This window comes from Durio zibethinus, chromosome 1 (assembly GCF_047325235.1).
Source record: "Durio zibethinus cultivar Kanyao isolate XHJ-2024 chromosome 1, ASM4732523v1, whole genome shotgun sequence".
In the NCBI taxonomy this organism is placed as follows: domain Eukaryota; kingdom Viridiplantae; phylum Streptophyta; class Magnoliopsida; order Malvales; family Malvaceae; genus Durio; species Durio zibethinus.
The window spans coordinates 11,033,788-11,043,169 of record NC_143162.1 but is presented as its reverse complement, the minus strand read 5'-3'; positions in this window follow the sequence as shown (position 1 = coordinate 11,043,169).

Sequence of the window (9,382 nt, the reverse complement as noted above, 5' to 3'; positions counted from 1 at the left end):
CAAATAAAAAAAGAAATCCAGATTTTAAAAAAGCAGATCTATTTTTTTAATTAAAAAATTGTTTCAAATAACTTATTTCCCCTAAAACAATAAGAAACAGTATAGGAATCAAATATATTTGAAAATTTTCTTTTAAATATATTTTTATAATTTAATTTTTTGTAAATTATGTCTCAGGAAAAAAAAATCTATCTATAATATAAATTTTACAAATGTAGGACTTTTGAAAGGGATGCCATTTGCCACCCCTTGATTTTTTTTTTCTTTCATTTTATCTTTTCATTTCTTTTTTTATTTAGTTTTTCTTTTTATACTTAATAAATATTTTAAATTTTAAATTTTTGTGTGGGCCCCAAACCCAATGTGCCATATGTTATCCCATGATTTTTTCTTTTTTGTTTTTCCTTTTCTCTTTCTTTTTTCTATTTAGTTTTTATTTTTCTTTTTTTATTTAATAAATATTTGTATACTTTAAATTTGTTTAAGTGGCCCCCAAACGAGGATGTCACATGCCAGTTTTTTTTTATATATATTTAATAAATTTTTTTATATTTTTGTGTGAACTAATTTGATATTATTGAATAACATATCTTTTTCTCTTTTTTTGTTTCATTTTTTTCTTTTGTAACTAGATAATTTTGTAAGAAAAAAATTAATGAAGGTGTCGATTTTGCATTTGTATTTGATTTTTTTCTTTTCTTTGCCTTTTCCTTTTTTCAATTTTAGGTTAAAAAGGATATTAGAAAATAAATTTTTTAATCACTAATATCAAATTGATCTTGCACAAAAAGAATTTAAAAATAAAAAATATTTATTAAATATAAAAAGAGAAAAAAGGAAAAGTAAATTAAAATAAAAGCAAAAGATATAAATACAAGATATTAATTTTAAAAGAAAGCTCATTATTGTTCATGTCGTGCATTAATATTTTTTCTTTTTGTATTTTCTTTTTATTTTTCATCCTTTATTTTTTTAATTAGATCAAATTTTTGAAAAAAAAAACCAATGAATGTGTATGCGTGCAATATGAGTGACAAAATAACCCATATCCAACGGATTTTGGCTTATTTATTTTCTTCCTTTAGTCACTTTTTTTGCCTTTTGGTTTCTTTTTTTTTAATTAGATAAATTTTGTAATAAAAAAATCGATAAATAAATTTTTAAGAAAAAATATAAATAGAGGTATAGATGACAAAATAACTTATATCTGATATATTTCAATTTATCTAAATCCAATAGGTTTTGTTTTTTAATTGAGGATCAGTTTGATTTTTTTTTTAAGTATTATATCATACCTTAAATTTATATTAAATTATATTTTAATTATATATATAATTATATATTATATTAATAAAATTATTATTCAATATCTTAATTTAATAAAAATATTATATTTATACATAATTAAGATGTAATCTATCAATCCATTATATAAATTTTGCTCGCTTTAATTTTTGTTTGACCCTCATTCAAGGTTTCAACGTGTCACCTTATGTTTCTTTTTTTTTTTCTTTATTTTCTTTATTTTCAATTTGTCTCTTTTTTCAAAATTTGAAATTTAGATAAATTTTGTAAAAAAAATACAATTGAAGTGTTCAAATAGCATATTTTTTCCTTTCATTTTTTTATATTTTTAATTAGATAGAAATATTTTGTAAAAAAATGAGTTGATAGATAAAAATGATAAAATAATTTGTATTTGATAAGTTTCAATCCACTTGATTCGATAAAAGACCTTTTTTTCTTAATCAAGATTTGGTTATGAGAAATTGGGCTTTTAAAAGAAAAGAAAAATTAGATTTAGGACTAATTAATGCTGCTTTAGTCCAACCCACCTCAAGGTATATATAAAAGTATATATTTTATTACATAAAATATAAATTTTGTAAATCTTGGCATATATGTGTTGTGTTCTCCAACTCACTTTTTCATTTTCTTCTTTTTTTTTTCTTTTTAACTCCATATTTATTAAATAATATTTTTTAAATTTATGGTAGGACTCATTTGATATTAGTGATTAAAAAAATATTTTTTGTTGTCTTTTTTTTTTTTTTACGTTTTGCTTTTATTTTGTATTTTATTTTTATTAGATAAATTTTATGAGAAAATAATGTCAATTAATGTGTTCACATAGCACCCCTATTTGATCTTTTCTTTCATATTTTTTTTGTATTTATTAATTAATAAATTTTAAAACAAAATCATTCGATTAATAGAGGTGGCAAAACTATCAATATATGGTGGGTTTTAATCTGTCTCAATTTGATATGAGCATTTTTGTAAATAATCAGTATCTGGTCGAGTTTGGTCCTTTTTTTAGCAAAGCAAAAATGTGTCAGAAGCAAATTTAAAGTATTCTATCCTAGGTTACCTTGTAATATATATAAAAGTATATAGTTTATTATGCATTTATTTTTATAGTTATATATATGTATTATATTAATAAATTATTATTTGATATCTTAATTTAATATATTAATATTTTAAACTCAATTTCCCTTTTTTTTAATTTTTTTCCTTTTCCTTTTTTATGTCTTTTTAATTAAAGTAACTATGTGTAAAAATATTTATTTTAATCAATAAAAAAAATTTAAACCTGTTACATAATGTATGCTTATTTATAGTATGTTAGGTCAAGTGTAGGTCACAATCCAAGAGAGGGTGAATTGGATTGTTTACAAATTCTTTTGCAAAATTGAATTTCAATAAATTTGAATATGAAATTTAAAACAATAAAATTTAACAAAATTTTGATGAAATTAACAATAATAAAGAAAATTAAAATACATGTAAATAACAATGAAAATAAAAGAAGTAAGGATAAAGAAATCAAACGTAAAAATTTATAGAGGTTTGATCTTTTTTCTAAAGGCATCTATGTTATCTTTTTTAGCTACCTAGCCAAGCATAATCCACTATACCTTAAATCTTACAACCAGCCTTTCCAAGGCTAGAATTATAATCACGTAAAACCCATAATGGTTTTTTCCCAAATTCCTCGCAAAATCTCTTAAGGGTAATATTTATCTCAAATGAGATAAAAATGATTTTACAAACTAAATAACCTCACTAAGGTTGACTGTTTGCCTAATTTAACACCAAGAATGACAAATAAAGAACAAATATAATTTGGATAGAAAAATGGGAAGAATTAAAACTCTAATATTTTAAATACTCTTAAATTCTTGAGAAAATGAATATAAGGCTTTTTGGTGCTTGTTTTCTTTCCCGACAAGTGTGTTAGAATGCCCATTTTATAAAATAAATAAGCTTGGAGATGTTGGAGGAGATTGGAAATGAAAATGCACATTTTTCTACTTTTAAAGTAGTCATTAAAAGTTGTTAAGAAATGGGAGATTGATATGATCATTAGGGGATCAATCGAGTTGTGAATTTCTCTTAAATTTTGACCATTACAGGTTAAATGATCGATCCATTTCAATAGGGGATCAATAGATCATGCTAATTTTATATTCGAAGTGATTCTGGATGAATAGGAAAGTCAACTGTCTTAAATCTTGTTTTGCACTTTACTTACTAACTTGATTATATCTTGAGTTATTTAAATCCAAGTCATAATCTTTTTGAAAATTTACAAACTAGACTTAAGGAGTTTTCTATCCATATAAAATTCAACATCTGATTCAATATATATATATATATATATATATTAATATATATTATAGTGAATTTTCAAAACTACCCATTATGCAATTGTTAGACAACTTACATAGTTTCTAATAAAAATTCAATATCTATTCTTAGAAAACTTGAATTTTGATTTTGTTTAGTCCATTAGAAAGTAGACTTAAATAGCTTTTCAACCATATATGATTCAAATATTAAAACTTTGTAAATCAATCAAAATCAATATTGAAAAATTTTGTTTTTAGAAAACAACTTTCTCTAGTTAATTCATTTCGCAAAACTAATATTATCAAAATTATGTAAAATCCAAGATAAATAAGTTAACTTCTAAAACAAATTTTTTACTTTAATTTAAGTTTAAATAAATAATATTTAAAGATTGTTTTGATTTGAGAAATACAAATACATAAAGAACAATTTTTTTAAACTTTGTCAAAATTTTACAAATAATTATCAATCTTAAACTTTTGTATATTTGATATAAACATTAAGACCAATATTTTAAAACATTTTTCCAATTTTTTTAAATCAAATAACAATTTTAGAAAACATAATATTTGTTTAGTCCCAAACATAATATATCTTAATAATCATGTACTAAACAAACTTGTTTCAAAATCTGAAACTTTTTTTCAAAATATTTTTCATTTCAAATATCACTTTCGAAAACATATTATTTGTTTAGTACTAAAAATAATAAAATTTAAGAACAAATACTAAATATATCTTTTTCAAAATCTTAATTAAGCTTATTTAATTTAATATTTGATTATTTCAAAATAAATATCAATTTAAGGCTAGCAATATCTCTTTTTTTAAAATGACAAAACTTATAAATTTGCTTGATGAAAAATTTTGCTTGAAACATATTAGAATTTTGAAAACCACTTTGAAAAACTTCCCTTTAAATAATGCATATTTATTAACGAAACTCATCACCAAATAATGCATTTCTTATCCTAATCCAACAATCATCCAACATATATATATATATATGTCAAAGTAAGTATATCTATTAGGCACAAATACATATATATATATATATTAAAACATATATTTCTCTTAAGCAGATACATTCCAGTTACATATTCATTTAACACCTATATAGCATATATGAAAGCAAATTGTCAATCAAATATTTCTTCCCATTTTTGTCATAACAAAAATGAGATCAATTCAAGGCATATAACAATAGTCAAGAGTATAATGAATTCATGTATTTAAACATAATAAGTGTAACAAACACCAAATTCATGTATTTAAATACAAGAGTATAAATATTTCAATGTATCCAATTTAAACATTTTAGCATAAAAGTCTCAAATTTATTACATAATAATTGTGATCTGAAAGATAAAGAATGATATGCATACTACCAATAAGTCATGTTTTTATAAAATGTACTTAGAATACAAAATATTAATATCATTTAAGCATATATTCAAGCACATTCCAAATGTTAAAAAAATGTTTACACCATGAATAAATAATTTTAATTCAAACAAAATTGTATCAAGATTTTGCTCTTTCTTCAAAAGAAAAAGTGATCAATTCAAGGTACATAATTTTTGCATGAATGTTACAAGCTATATTAAGGATATGTATGTAACAATTTATACTAAGTATAGACACATTTTTACATGATAAGCATAACTAATTAGTATAGGTATCTAGCTTTCAATAAGCAACACATCTCAAACATATACGGAAGGTTTTAAAATATAGCTCAATAATTAAAGGTGAGCAAAATTCAATTAAACTTATTTCACCAATCGAAATTGATTGAATTTGGTTAAATCAGTTCAGATAATTCGATTTAGTTAAATTTTGATCATTATAGTCGATTTAATTAGTTAAGTTGGTCAATTTTTTTGGTTTTTAAACTTGACAACCAAACTGATCAAATTAATTGAATAAGTATTTTAAAAGGACGAATATGTTATTTTATCACCACCTAAAATAAACTCTAACTCAAAGTTTGCCATTCACTACTCACTTTTATCCCAAGCCTCGACACCTAATTCCTATATCTTATCCTACTTCTACTTACCCTAAATTTCTTATCATTTCACCTTTTACAATTTTTTTTTTATAACTTAAGTCTTCTGTTTCTTTTTTATTTTGTTATCTCTAGTTTTCGATTCTCATTCACCTAGAACCACTACTTTCCTTCTTTTTTAAGTTTAGTGATTCAAAAATTTGACAGCTAGTGTTAAAATTAGAGAAATAAAACACTGTGCAAAGAAAATAGAGGCAAACTTTATGCAACCTCCATGATAGTTTATTAAAGAGGCATATGAGGTTTATAATTTGAAAATTCAATAAGATTCTTATTCACAATGTTTCATTATGAACCAAAATGTCTCAGCTGATTGTTGGAATTGCCTCACTTTCCTTTTAAGCTCCATGATTACAACTTGCATTGTAAAGCATGGCTTTGAGTGTGGAAGACAAACCCACAAGCATTTTGGTGAGTGTTTTAGTAGTCACTTAGGGTATTTAAATCTTGAAGAAACAACATGAAGATTTTGATAGCAAAAAAATATAATAAAAGGTTGCAATTTTTTATTGAATAGAATAAAATATATATAAGAGTAGATTCCTAAATGAAATGCTAAATTAAATCCTAAATAATATGACTAAATCAAGCTAACTCACATCTGGAAACAAATAAATCTATAACTGACTTCTAAATTAAAGATAATAACCCTAACAAAGTCAAAGAGGAAAAAGCATAATTAATTCCTAAAGTTAGCTAATTTACAACCATCAACACTTCCCTTCAAGATGGTGTATGTATATCTTTCATACCTATCTTGCAAACACAAGAATGAAACATTCTACTACTCAAGCCTTTAGTAAACACATCTGTTGATTTTTGAATTCACATACTCAATGCTCAGAGTTTGATCATTCAATTTTTTTTTGATAAAAAATCAATCAATTTCAATGTGTTTGTATGGTCATGCTGAATTGGATTGTGAGTAATACTAATGGTAGCCTTGTTATCAGTGGCTCACTTTAAATAGATGTAGATCTTGCATCAATGTTTTAAGCATAGAAGTTCACAAACACCTAGTGCCATAACTTTGTACTATGATTCTACACTAGACCTCGCAACCACATTTTATTTTATACTTTTTCAAGTAACCAATTTTCCAGCAACAAATGTACAATATCCTAAAGTAGAACATTTTATCATCAGGAGATCTAGCACAATCAAAATTTGTCTATGTTTCTATCTTTACATGACCATTATTAGAAAATAATAAACCTTATCTGGAGTATACTTTAGTATCATAAAATGCAAAAAATAACATCCAAATGAGTAGTTCGATGATTATTTATAAATTGATAACCATTCTAATTGCATACATTATATCAAGACATGTGTATAAGTAATAAATTAATCTCCCAACTAGTTTTCGATATTGACTCGTGTTAATTGGATCTCCAACATCTCCTATCAATTTGTGATTAGCCTTATTAGGAGAATCTACAAGCTTACAACCCAACAAACTATTTTCTTTAAGCAAATCAAGAATATACTTTTTTTTATCTGGAAAACTCTATTCTAAGGAAATACCATAATTTACCCAAGCTTTTAATTTCAAATTTAGTAGCTAGATATTTCTTTAATCTAGACATCTCTTTTTGATTATCTCATGTCACGACTATATCATCAACATATACAATTATAATAGTGATTTTACCATTATGATGTTTAATGAAAATAGTGTGATCTGCATTGCTTTGCTTGTAGCTAAAAACTAGCATGGCTTTACTAAAATTGTCAAGCCAAGTTGTAGGTGATTGTTTTAAGCCATATAAAGCTTTCTCTAAATGACAAACCTTCCCTTCAATTTTCTAACAAGTGAACCTTGGTGGAATTTCCATATAAACTTCTTTTTCCAACTCAATGTAAGAAAACATTTTTTACATCAAATTGATATAAAATCCCAACTAAGATTAGCTACACTTGATAAAAGAATTTTGATAAACTTCATCTTTGCAACTGGTGCAAAAATTTCTTGATAATTTATTCCATAAGTTTGAATATATCTTTTTACTACCAATCAAGCCTTAAGTCTCTATTAGACACCTAATTTTATCTAAATAATTTTTGGCTATTTGTGAAGCCCTTAAAATCCAACTTGATTTAAATCTAACATATCTTTTTAATTTTAACATGTTTCTAAAATCAAAATTAGAGCCAATTTGATCCAAATGCTTTAAGTCAAAATTGGTCAAACATGATCAAGCAAAGTCAAACATAGTTAAAGTTAGTCAAAATGGTCAAAACAGATGAAGCTTGGGTCAATTCTTAAAATTCACAATCAAATTGGGACCAATGTGGATTAAGATTGAAATTTTTTATCTTTAAGCACTAAAAACCTTGATTACACTTCAAGAAAGGTAAAATTACCAAAATACCATTTACACTTTAAAAAAGATAAAATCACCAAAATGCCCTTTAGAGGTATTTTCGTAATTTGATTTTTTCAAAGTTAGATTTTCGTAAAAACTTTTAGATCATAATTAAAATTTTTTAAAGATTTTTTATGGATTAAAACATCAAATCACACCTTATGAGGTATGAAATTACAAAAATATCCTTAGGAGTATTTTCCTAATTTGACCTTTCCAAGGTTAAAATTTCACAAAACACTCTAGATCATAGTTTGATATTATTTGATTTTTTAAAAAATTTGTAAAACCTTAGTTGTACTTCGGGAGGTGTGAAATTATCAAAATACTTCTTAAGGGTAATTTTGTAATTTAACCTTCTCAAAAACGATTTTTGTGAAACTTTCTATATCATGTTATTATAATATTTTATGATTTTTTATGCATTTAAAACTACTATAGTATCTTAAGAAGTGTGAAATTATAAAAATAACCTTTATGAGATAATTTCATAATTTGACACTTTTCAAAGTCAGATTTTTATGAAAATTTTTAGATCTTAATGTTACATTATTTCATATTTTTTGGGGTTTTAAAATCTTAAAAATGAAGAAAAGATCATTGATTTTCAAGAAATAGGCTTAAAAATAAAAAACTTTATAATAAGGACAAAATGATCTTTTCACTTGGTTTTAATGGCTGTAAAAATTTAATCTTTGGTAGTGTGCATCTTGAGCTATTGGATCATCTAGAAGAGCTTGATCCAATGGTAAAAGTTGGCCCATTGAAACCAAAAGCAAGGGTGAAACTTGGCCCATTGGATGAGTTTGTGATCTAATGGCTAGTATTCAATCTTGGAGAGATTTGTTTTCATTTTCTTCACCAAAAGAGAGTCATGTTTTATGCAAAAGAGAGCTAAGGAGCTCATAAAACAAATAAGGAGACGAAAAAACTAAAAAAAAATTGTGAAAAAAAAAGAGAGAAAATTTTTTGCTTTGCTTGCTTGCAGGTAACTTTCTCAATTTTCATCTTATATTTTTTTGCATCCTCATCATGATTTTTTTAGCATTTTCATATTGTTTCATCCTTTTTTTTTTTGAAATTCTCAAGTTCATTTTCTTATTCTAAGCTTGAATCTACTTCACCCAACTAATCAATAATTGGATTGAAGTTACAATTCAAGCAACAAAAAACTCAAATCCACTATAGAAAAACAAATTGGAGGTTCAGCCAACATGCCTTCACCATGGCCAAACCTTTTTTTGACATTCTTTGATATCTAGTTGCTTTAAAATGTGGCATATGATATTTAAATGATAAATTTATT